The following is a 12,342-nucleotide window of genomic DNA, read 5'->3' as shown; positions in this document are numbered from 1 at the left end:
TCAAATGTGAGAACTGGTCAAAAATGACCACATTGAAAACTTTTCCATGTCATTTAAGATATATCAGCATTAAAAGTTTCTCTCCATCAATTGTAAGTATTTTTAAATGAATAATAGTTTAAAATTCAGAAGAATATTGTCTGTTAGATTTCTAACACCATGGGACAAGAAACATTTGTCTCATTCACAAAGTGAATAGCACAATGTCATCACTTGGTAGAATTTTGGAATAAATAATATAACTAGATTTAGCAGTTTTAAGCTACCAATTTTTCAGTATGTCTATAAATTAATGAGACTACTTAAAAAAAAAAAAACAAGTAGTAATTCATGCTTTTAAATATGCAAATATTGGGCTTCCCAGGTAGCCCAGTGCTAAAGAATCTGCCTGGCAATGCAGGAGACGCAATAGACATAGGTTCAATCCTTGGGTCAGGAAGATCCCCTGGAGAAGGAAATGCCAACCCATTCCAGTATTCTTGCCTGAGAAATCCCATGGCCAGAGGAGCCTGGAAGGCATGCTATAGTCCATGGGTTGCAAGGAGTCAGACGACTTAGCGACTGAACAGCAACATTATAGAAGTAGCAAATCCACAAATAACATTCAAATAATGTTATATAATGAATGCTCAACAAATGTTTGTTGAACCTAACTATTCCCTCCATAATTTATGCATTTATCCCACAGGTAATCCCTTTTTTTCCCAAAAATACTTTGTCACTTATCTTTGGAATTATTTTTAGAGCTAAAGTTGTTCTTTGAAAATGTGACTATTTATAGAACACTGAGCTTCCGTTGAGGCTCAGCTGGTAAAGAATCTGCTTGCAATGTGGGAGATCTGGGTTTGATCCCTGGGTTTGGAAGATCCCCTGGAGAAGGGAAAGGCTACCCACTCCAGTATTCTGGCCTGGAGAATTTCATGGACTGTATAGTCCATGGGGTCGCAAAGCCGGACGTGACTGGGTGACTTTCACTTTCATTTACAAAACACTAGAATAGTTTACTACCATTGGATATCTATCCATTGGGAGATGTAGGTCAGTCTCTGGGTTGGGAAGATCCTTGGAGAAGGAAATGACAATCTACTCTAGTATTCTTGCCTGGAAAATCCTATAGACAAAGGAGCCTGGGGGGCAATAGTCCATGGGGTCGCAAGAGTTGGACATGACTGGAGACGTAGCTCTCATGCACATCTGTCTAAGCGGCTACCACCTATCTATCTATGCGTCTATGTTTATAATGTTATGAGAAATGCTTATCTGGAAATTTATTTGTTGTGTCTATTATTTAGTATTGTCATAATGGCAAATATTTCATGGATTGCCCACATTTCAGATTAGAATAATATTAATAGCCTCAACTGAGATACATTCTCATGTCTGGAAAATATAAATACAAAAAAGAGAAATATGAGCATAAATATTTAAAACTACACACACATACATATGTATATGATTTTTCTTATCATTCTGTATTTCAGAAAACTGTTTCTGAGGCCTCACATAAGATAATTAAGCCAATAGCATATGTTATGTTTTATATATAGGCACAGTGATCATTCAAAATAAATATCTCATTATACAAATATAAACAATAAACATAATGTTAACATATTAGGAAGTATTTAGCTAATGGATATCTAAAATTTTTGGAGAGTTTGGGTATTTAAGGGGAAAAACCATTGGGACTGTAAATACTAATGACTGGTTGATTCAACATGAGAGCAATATTTACATTCTATTTATTTTTCTAAATTAGAGAACTGTGACAGAGAAAAATAGAGTGATATTTACAAATTTTCTTAAAAAGGTCATGTTTACTGAGATTTGTTAGTTATATTTTTGTGATTTATTACAATGATATAAAGTAGACTTGAAAAATTTCAAAATCTGTAGCTTCTTTAAAAATAGTAAGTATCCCCCTTTCCTATTCATCATCTAATTTTGTCCCTGGTTAATATCAAATGGATTAAAGTTTGATTTTATTTTTCACCAGAAGATTGTATTCTTCAAAAAATTACTTTATAACTGTTTAATCTTTATAATAGAAAACTAAAGCTGTCTCTACACTGGAAAGACAAAGAATTGGATTCAAGTTCAGTTCAGTTCAGCTGCTCAGTTGCCAGGTTTCCCTGTCCATCACCAGCTCCTGGAGCTTGCTCAAACTCATGTCCATTGAGTAAGTCATGCCATCCAACCATCTCATCCTCTGTCATCCCCTTTTCCTCCTGCCTTCAATCTTTTCCAACATCATAGTCTCTTCCAATGAGTCAGTTCTTCACTTCAGGTGGCCAAAATATTGGAGCTTCAGCTTCAGCATCAGTCCTTCCAATGAATATTCAGGACTGATTTCCTTTAGGATGCACTGGTTGGATCTCCTTGCAGTCCAAGTGACTCTCAAGAGTCTTCTCCAACACCACAGTTCAAAAGCATCAATTCTCTACCCTACAAAGACAAAGAATTGGATTCATAGGATCCTGATTTTTCAATCATTTTGCCTATTGAATATAATCATTGAAAAGGCCCTTAAATCAAAAGCAATCAGTGAAAAGGTAACTAAATTTAATGTCCATTTACATCAGGGGCACATGTCCTGTTTCAAATACATTGCCTCTCTTTGGCAGCAAGGACCTAAAATAAAAACGTTTATGCCTAAGAGAGAAGTCCGAGGATAACTAACCAAGGCTAATCCATTGAAAAGCATAATTTCAAAGATAAATTGCGTTGGTTAACTGTTGAATCCAATAAAACATATTTGCTGGAATCAGATTATACATTAGACTGGCTCATATACAGATTCACTATTTATTTGAAGTGTATATATATATATATATATAAACAACTAGAGACACAAAGAGACAGTAAGCTTAGTTTATACCACTGATGTGAGATCACATAGAAATTGATAGTAATTTTTTCAGCTATAAACAAGTGATTTTTTTCAGCTATGGTCTCTGTCCTATCCTTGTGAAATATGTGCCTGGGTTAGCCTCTCTCTGTCCTTCTTTCCTTAGTGTGTTTTATGACTTTAGCCTTAGAGAATTCTCCTAAAATTTACTATTAGCATAATGATTTCTATACTAGTTCTTCTGTGTACTGTTTACATATCCTTACTAAGTAAAGTTTTCCATTCTTATGCAGCTTTTCTTAACCAAAACTTTTATCATTATAGCTTTGTTTTACCTGCAGATAGAACATTTGCTCTGAATGCTTTCTCTACATGTTGTCTCTTTCTCTGAATTCAGTAATCTGCTGTGATTATCTGCTGTGAATCTGTGACTATTTCTCAATGTTCTTTTGCTCTGTCATTAAATTCACTTTCTTTCAACTTTGAGCATCTGCAAATTTTTTGTTCACTTGTTTCACAGCCTGTACTATTTCCAACATTAATTCTAGGCACAAGACAGGTATAATTATTTATTTCACTTTTGAAGATTAATTATTTTGGCAGAAATAACACACTTTATAGTTTAGTTATATTGCATAAAACCAAAATATTTATGCCAATAATTTAACAAATATAAATGGCATGATTTTACTCACTCAGTTTTCACAGCTATGCCTTTGAGATATATGCAATTATTATCCATTTTTCAGATGTGACAATGGAGGCTCAGAGAGTTTCCATGGATTGTTCAGGGTAGTACAGCTAGAAAGTAGAAGGTCTGGGATTTGATCCAAGGAGTGCAGGACTCATGTTCTTAAGTACTATATGCCCTCTTGATTAAATAAATAACTCATTTTAAGGAGAATTTTCACAGAACAAATTTACCATTCCTCATTACTTGCTAATGATGTTACAGCATTATTTTATCAGAAATATTTGCCATCAACCATATAAATGGAAATTACTGCTTTGTTATTGTATGTATGCTCAACATGATAAAAATATTACCACAAACTTAGAGGCTTAAAACAACACACCTATTTTTTTCATGCTGTCCATGCATCAGGGATCCAGACACAATTTATCTCAACCCCACCATGCTCAAGGCCTCACAAAATGCAGTCAAGTGTTAGCTGAGCTATGTGTTCATCTTGATGCTCAAAGTGAGAATTTCTTCCTGGTTCACGAGGGTTGTTAGCAAAATTCAACTTCTTTCAATTATTGGAATGAGGGCTTCGCGTTTTCGCTAACTGCTAGGTCTTCTGTACTACTTTCTGTTCCTTTCCATGTGACTCTCTCAATAGGAAGTTCACCCCATAGGTGCTTGCTTTTTCAAGACCAGCAAAAGAGAGTATGCTAAGACAGAACCTTATAGAATATAAAATAATCATGGGGTGTTTTCCCATCACCTTTTCCATATAAAATAAACTAAATCAAGTTAGTTATTATTATTATTGCATAGCTATGACAAACCTAGACAGCCTATTAAAAAGCAGAGATATCACTTTGCTGACAAAGGTCCTTATAGTCAAGGCTATGGTTTTCCCAGTAGTCATGTACAGATGTGAGTGTTGGACCATAAAGAAGGCTGAGCACAGAATTGATGCTTTCCAGTTGTGGTGCTGGAGAAGACTCTTGAGAGTCTCTTGGACAGCAAGGAGACCAAACAGTCAATCCTAAAGGAAATCAACCCTGAATATTCATTGGAAGGACTGATGCTGAATCTAAGCTCCAATACTTTGGTCACCTGATGCAAAGAGCCAACTCATTAGAAAAGACCATGATGCCAGGAAATTTAAGGCAGGAGAAGAAGGGGGTGACAGAGGATGACTTGGATGGATGACATCACCGACTCAATGGATGTGAGTTTGAGCAAACTGCAGGAAATAGTGAAGGACAGGGAAATCGGGTGTGCTGCAGTTCATGGAGTCGCAAAGAGGTGGGCACAGAGACTGAACAACACTTTGCCATAGAATAAGTCCTCTACAGACAAATAAGTTTCATTCCAAGAGTGTGTTCTTAAGTCCTATTTGTTCCTAAGTACAACCAAGTTAGCTTAGATACCCAACTATCACAATTGTCTATATACCACTGCTTTTACACTGGCTTTGGAACATCCTGGACTTTAAATATACTGTACCACTATACAGTATTGTACTATACTACACTATACTGTACTTTACTATATCGTACTGTAAGTAAAGTCCACAAAAGCACAACCACTTCTAGAGGATGCACACACACGGCGAAGTATTCCAGACACATGAACTAACTCGCATGATTGGCTATCAGAATGCACGTTCGCACCTTTCAAAGTCGGCATCTTAAAGATTCATATGTAGGGGACTTATTGTAGTCTATTGATTAGAATCAACTCACTGGTCCCACTCTCCACTCAAGAAAAGATTACACAAATTCCTGGGTATCAGAAAGTGGGAAATCACCCTAGCATTTCATTGTCCACCACAGTCATTATGGACATTTTAAATACAATATTAATGCCAAATAATTGTATACCTTAGTTTGAATTAAGATGAAGAATTTGGAGCACAGAAGTTTCAAGTACCCACTCATCAATTTATTCAATGAGGAGAATATTTCCACCTGAAACTCTTTTCTTCAGCCGGTCTTCCAAGTGGCAGAGGTAACCACAATAATGCTTACGATTACTTCCTGGAGTACTAGAACAAACTCTAAGTGGACGCTTGCTTCATTGATGGTTGATCAGAGATCAGCCTACACACAATTGATCTGGGCAGCATCACAGCACTCAGTCTATGCATCTAGTTGAGATTTTAGTGACTGACACCTTATGCACTGAGAATGATTTAAGAAATAAAGGACCTTCCTTGAACGGATCACCTAATAAATGTGAACAGTTCATGATGCTACTTAAGTTAATTTTCATATCATCTACTTCAAACTCTGCTTCTACCCACAGGACTATGACGGCTTCAGATTTAAATTCCAGCTGTATATATTTTTTCTATTTATAGCAGTTTAGGAAACTCTTACCAGTCTAGGATTAAGAGAGCTTGAAAGCATTAACTGTTGAGTTAATACAACTTAAAAATTAGATAACAAAATAGTTTCCATGTGGAAGGACACAGACAACAAAATAACAAGTAATTGTACATTTAAATAAAGTATATTTCCTTGACAAGGAATGAGTTACAGGTACAGAAGAATATGGAATTCAGGGCAGTTAAAAAATATGAATGTGATTCTTTGTTGTATCTATTGGAAGGATGAAGACTGTCCTCAGCATTAAGACTGTCCTATTCCAGAGGATATCAAAATCACTCTGAAGGGATGCCCAGTTGTTGCAAAGAGTTCTAGAGGCACCCTGGGGAAGGACTCCAATCACATCTACGTAGAACTCAATCTCCTTGGGAAAAAAAAGAAGTTCCAGGTTACAAAGGGTGGGGAAATAGAAAGGTACTGGCTTGCCTGCATACACTGTAGTCACGCACAGAACACGAGTGCTGCGGTCTGTGTCTGCCCCCTTCACTATCAACGCCACTCTCCAAGAGAATGGGTCTCCTGATGAAACTCAAAATCTCTTTGGCAAAAAGCAATACACCTACTGGGCTTGGATGAAGCCGGGAAGTGTTTGTTGTCTCAAGCCCAAAAAGTTGAGTTGATTTTTTTTTAAGATGAGTTAATTCTTGAAGGAACAACAGTGAACTTCTATCAGATTTAGCTGCTTTGATTCAGCAAACCCCACCAGTTACAAGCAAACATATCAGAAAAGTTTGGACAGTATCTACATTTCTGAAAAAAGGAACAGTTTTTTAGGCTGACGAATAAAATCTAAGTTGTTCAGTTACAGAAACAGCAAGAAACTGGATAACTCCCCAGATGTATTTGTGGTATTTTAAAGATGCAAAAAAAGCCATGCAATGAAAAACAAACAAAAAAATACTAATGTGCTTATGCTATGCTCATACATTTAATGCTTAATATATTATTAAAGATAGCCCAAGGCAAAAGTTCTGCTCCAAAGATTGGAAAGGCCATTTCAGGGACCAAAAATATCCAGTGATTAAGCTGGTTTTGCGCAATCACATGTTCAATCACAAGCTGGCAGAACATTTTTAAAAACTTGGTACTACTTCAAGTGTGTGACAAAGTCTATTTGATAACGACCCACACAGAGATGGATTTTTATTTTATATGATGCTTAGGGTCTAAAATTTACCTCTTGGTCTTTAGTCTGAGGGCTTTCATCTGTGGACTCAGGGTATTCTTGATGGTAAAGACAAAGAAAAATCATTCAATATACTTTGTGTTTCACAGCGAGTTACCTGTTAGATATTCAAAATGAGTCTAGAAAGGCACCTACTAAGTTTCTTTTTCAAAAACAAAAAAATGGGAGTACCCAGAATTTTAGGATATAACTCACTTTCCATAAATCCTGACACAATAGTTTTAAGAGGAAACACAAGCTAAAATGGATATCACCCAACAGATTTCAAGACACATCTCTCAATATTACCGTAGGACATGTGGCACATTAATTTTGGAATCCTACAAACCTCCACTGAGATTTCTCCTTAGTGGTTAGAACTTTCCCTAAATTTCCAGAATTAATAAATCTCTCCATATTTGTTGAGATATCTGTGTGCATATCATTGCAAGCTTTTACCACTCTGTCTTGGCCTTTAATTTCTGCTTGTGCAGTTTCCAGTCCATTTGTAAGTGAGATGTTAAGACATTCTCAAGACCTTCCTAGACATATAGACAAGTTCACAAATGTTCACAGCATTCTAGACTCCAACAATACATCAGAGCTTTCCAAAGGCTCTGTGACATTTTATGTGGACAAAGCTGTGCTTCCCCAAAATCATTTGCTGAAACCCTACCCCTCCATATAAGCATATCCAGAGACAAGCTCTTTGGGAAGTAAAGTTAAATCAGGTCATAAGGGTGACCATAATTTGGTAAGAATGTGTGGCTTTATTAGAAGGGAAATAAAGATGTCTCTCTTTTTTTCTCTCTCTCTGTCATGTGAAGAAATAGTGAGAAAGTGGCTTATGCAAGCCAAGAAGAGCACTCTCACAAGAAATTAACCATACTGGCACGTGGATCTTAGACTCCAACCCTCTAGAACTGTGACAAAAATATTTCTGCTGCTTAGGCTATGGCATTTTATTAGAGCAACATCTTATTTCTCAGTTTTTCTTTTTAAGATTTTTAAATGGTTTATTATTTGACCCAACTTTTATCTTCATCTGCAGCAACTGCAACATTAACATACTTTCCTATAAGTATTTTTTTTAATGTAAGGATAAACTTTAGGAACGCATGAATTCAAGTCATGTTTAATAAAGACAAAATTTTCATCTGGAGTATTTCCAGGGAGTGAAAAAAAATTATCGTTTCATTTTTGTTTCAGAATGAGGTTTTGAAAAAGCTGGAGCTTCACGGTTTTTCTTCTGGTACCAGGAAGGTTGACTTGTTATATTAGCCATCTATCCCTAGGCTAGATAGCAGGACACAGACCTAGAACAAGTTACAAGACCATAAAGCTCACTGCTAACATCAACATTCAGGAATTTTTAAAATAAGTGTTGCTGCAAGTCTTTGCCTAATTTTCATAGTTTTGAAAAAGTTAATTCTGACAATTTTTGACAGATGTTTTTCATCAGTTTTAAGGAGGGTTATATTTTCAGAGGTCCATATCACACCATTTTTGGTTATAATATTCTGTTATTTTTTAATATGCTCTTAATATTTCAAAATTTAGAATTCTAGCTCCTCCATAAAATTTGGAAATCTAACAATAATGTGCCTCTAATATCAAAAGATCAAGGAAAGGATGGTGATAACTGAGCTGTGATTTCCTATTTTATAACATCTATTCTTTGTTAACCATATGTCTCCAGCTCTCCTTTTTTATTCAGCTGGTCCCTGTGGGTTCTGAAAAATCACCTTTGATAAGTTATTACTGAAATACATTAACTGATACTGTAAGGAACTCATTTTCTAGAGAAAAAACCAAATTTCTCAAAGCATGACATTCCCCCCTTCAAATATTCTTAGGGGGTGTAAAAACATATTTATTAACAGCATATGTAAATTTGCCTAGAAGTAAAAGATAGTTTTTTAAATTCCGTTTTCTCTCTTTTTAACCATCTGGCTCTCATGAAGATTTGTAACCTAAATTCAAACAGTCTGTTTCTTTTGAAAAATCTTAACCAAATAATTTGGGCTTCCTGGGTGGTGCTGGTGGTAAGAAACCCACCTGCTAATGCAAGAGACATAAGAGACACAGGTTCGATACATGGGTTGGGGAGATGCCCTGGATGAGGGCACGGCAACCCACTGCAGTACTCTTGCCTGGAGAATCCCTTGGACAGAGGAGCCTGGCAGGCTACAGTCCATAGGGTGGCAAAGAGTCAAACAAGACTGAAGTGACTTATCACACATGCAGCCAAATGGCTTCATTTAAAATGATCCTAGATTTGTAGTGTTTCCAGACAGTCAAATGATAGCAAAACAAACAAAAATCCTGTCCAGAGTAACTCAACTTTAATGTAAAAAAAGTGAAAGTGTGAACTGCTCAGTCGTGTCTGACTCTGCGACCCCTTGAACTGTAGCCCACCAAGCTCCTCTGTCCATGGAATTCTCCAGGCAAGAATGAATACTGGAGTAGGTAACCATTCACTTCTCCAGGGTATCTTCCAGACCCAGGGATTGAACCTGGATCTCCTGCATTTCAGAGAAGCCTAACTTTAATATAAGCTTACTGTATTTCTACAGATTGTCTAAGGAGTATGACTTTATAGTCAAAAATCACAAAACAGCTAAGGAAATGAAGTAACATGATTTGCAGTGAATAAAACAAAATAGATGTCAGAATTTGAGTTTAAAATGCTTATATTTTAACTATCAAGCATGGAGATAAAGTAGCAAGATGAATATATTTAAAAAGATAAGAAGTGTGTGAACATCTAAATAATAAATAAATACTGAGTGAAGAAGTCAGACAAAGATGAATATCATATGATGTCACTTAAATGTGAAATCTAAAAAATGGTACAAATGTTCTTATATGCAAGACAGAAATAAAATCACAGATGTAGAAAGCAAACTTACATTTACCAAGAGGGAAAGAGGGGAAGGGATAAATTGGAAGATTAAGATTAATATATACACACTACTATACATAAAATAAATAAATAATTAGGACCCTCTATATAGCACAGGGAACTTTACCCAATACTCTGTAATGACTTATATGGGAAAGGATCTAAAAAAGAGTAGATGTAGGTATATGTATAACTTATTCACTTTGCTCTACACCTGAAATTAACACAACATTGTAAATCAACTATACACCAATAAAATTTGTTCAAAGAAATAAAATATATACTTTAAAAAGAAAAAAGAAAATAAATTTGATTATAAATTCTTAAAGTAGTAACATAATTATATGTACACACATGCATATACACATATATGTATATATAATCACTGAAATTATCAAAAGATAGGTAAGCAAGAGATTAGAAAAAGTATTAATTGTAGTAAAAGGATTAATAAAATGTCTTTTATATTTAAAGAATGTAGTAGATTTCAGGATGGAAAGAAAACAAGATGCAACATATAAAAGGATCTAAAAAGACATGGATTTTCAAAAGAATTAAGAAATGTAAATTAAATCAGAGTTCCAAAACATAAAAACAATGAAGAAACAATATTTAAAGAACTATTAGCCAGGAAATTTCCAGAATTGTTTAGAAACACCTTCTCAGATCTAGGCACCAAGGCAAATCACTAAAAATAATATTCCAGATAATAACACCAATAAGAGTTGCTGCTGCTGCTACTGCTGCTAAGTCGCTTCAGTCGTGTCCGACTCTGTGCGACCCCATAGACAGCAGCCCACCAGGCTCCTCCGTCCATGGGATTCTCCAGGCAAGAATACTGGAGTGGGTTGCCATTTCCTCCTCCAGTGCATGAAAGGGAAAAGTGAAAGTGAAGTCGCTCAGTCGTGTCCGACTCTTCGCGACCCCATGGGCTGCAGCCCACCAGGCTCCTCCGTCCATGGGGTTTCCCAGGCAAGAGTGCTGGAAAGCCTATCCAGGCCGCATTCCATGGCTCCAGCCCTTGCCCTCGGCAAAGGCCTACACCCTCAAGTGTGGGCTTCTCTCTGAAGCCTAACAAATCCCACCTCTTACTTATCGCTCTGTCTCTCACTGAATTTTTGCAATGAGACATCAGAGCCTGAGCTTCCTGGGTTTTGGCCGGGCTTGAGTCCCAGGAGAGAGCTGCAGAGCAGAGGAACCCCCACCGGCTTGGGTAACAGCTCCTGGGGCCCAGCGGAGAGTGCCTTTGGGACGTACTGAGGAGTAGCCTCTCCAGAGTCCCTCAGTTGCGCCCACTGCCGCCCGTCTGTTCACCGGGGCTTCGAGGAGACAAGAAATGAGAGGTTGTGAAGGAATTAAGATTTTGTTAGGCCTGTCCCTCCAGCTCCTACCTTAACCGGAGGTCTTCTGGAATCTGAGCCTGAGCCGCGTGAGCTTTCTGCTGTCCCGGTTCCCAGCACGATGGGCCTCTCGCGCTGGGTTTTCTTCCGGTTCCGCTTCTACCGCGGGAGCTTCCGCTGAGTTGGGCGCCTGCTCTGCCTGGCCTCCTCCTCGCGGGGGTCGCGCGGCCGAGGCTGTTTCAGTCAGGTTTTATCCGAGTCAGGGCACCATAAATGTCACGCGAGTGTGTGCTCCTCGGTTCTCGTCACGTCACAGCAAAGATTTGGAGTGACGGACATTAGAGGCCTCGGCGGGTCACGGCTCTCGGGTCTTGGACAGACCATGTTATAGCTCGTAGACAAACCAGTGCTACAGCTCTATTTTATTTAGATAATACCAGGAAAATCCGTCCTTCAAGCATGAGGGCCTGCAGACCGTCGACCCAAAAACACGAAGAGAACGCCCCAGCGTGCCGGAGAGAAAAAAAATAAGATAAGGGTTAGATAAATAAGATAAATCCATATAATCTGTGAAGCATCCAGAAAACGCATATACAATGCATACAGGTACTGTTGTTCAGTCACTAAGTCATGTCCGACTCTTTGCCACCCGACGGACTGCAGTACCTCCGGCTTCCCTGTCCCTCACTATCTCTCAGAGTTTGTTCAAACTCAGCCCCCTGAGCCTGTGATGCCACACACAGGCAACATGTACAAATTTAACCGACCGCTGACTTGGTATCAGCAGCAATTCAGACAAAAGCCTGTAGAAAGGAATAAATTATCTAGTTTTCATATGAATTTGCTTGCTACAGTCCATGAGGTCGCAGAGTCAGACACAACTGAACAAGAACAATAATGACAACAAAAGGACAAAAACAGAAACAAATAAAAGCTATTGATTTAAAAGTCTGCCAAAGTGTAGCAAATATTTTTGCATTTATATACAGTTAATGCCAACTTTTTGGGAACATCATATATA

The 12,342-nt window shown here is 37.5% G+C and overlaps 1 long non-coding RNA gene across 1 annotated transcript in view; it reads right to left on the bottom strand.

The window, feature by feature from the left end:
* LOC145512143 (uncharacterized) overlaps positions 1–11,601 on the bottom strand; it is a 65,537-nt gene extending 53,936 nt beyond the window's left edge. The window contains exon 1 of the long non-coding RNA XR_014058329.1: positions 11,373–11,601. This is a non-coding gene — a long non-coding RNA (uncharacterized LOC145512143). The remainder of the gene's footprint in view (positions 1–11,372) is intronic.
* Between the last annotated feature and the right edge of the window lie 741 nt (positions 11,602–12,342).

This window comes from Giraffa tippelskirchi, chromosome 7 (assembly GCF_054371585.1).
Source record: "Giraffa tippelskirchi isolate mGirTip1 chromosome 7, T2T-mGirTip1v1.2.pri, whole genome shotgun sequence".
NCBI lineage: Eukaryota > Metazoa > Chordata > Mammalia > Artiodactyla > Giraffidae > Giraffa > Giraffa tippelskirchi.
This window is presented reverse-complemented; position numbering and strand designations above follow the sequence as displayed.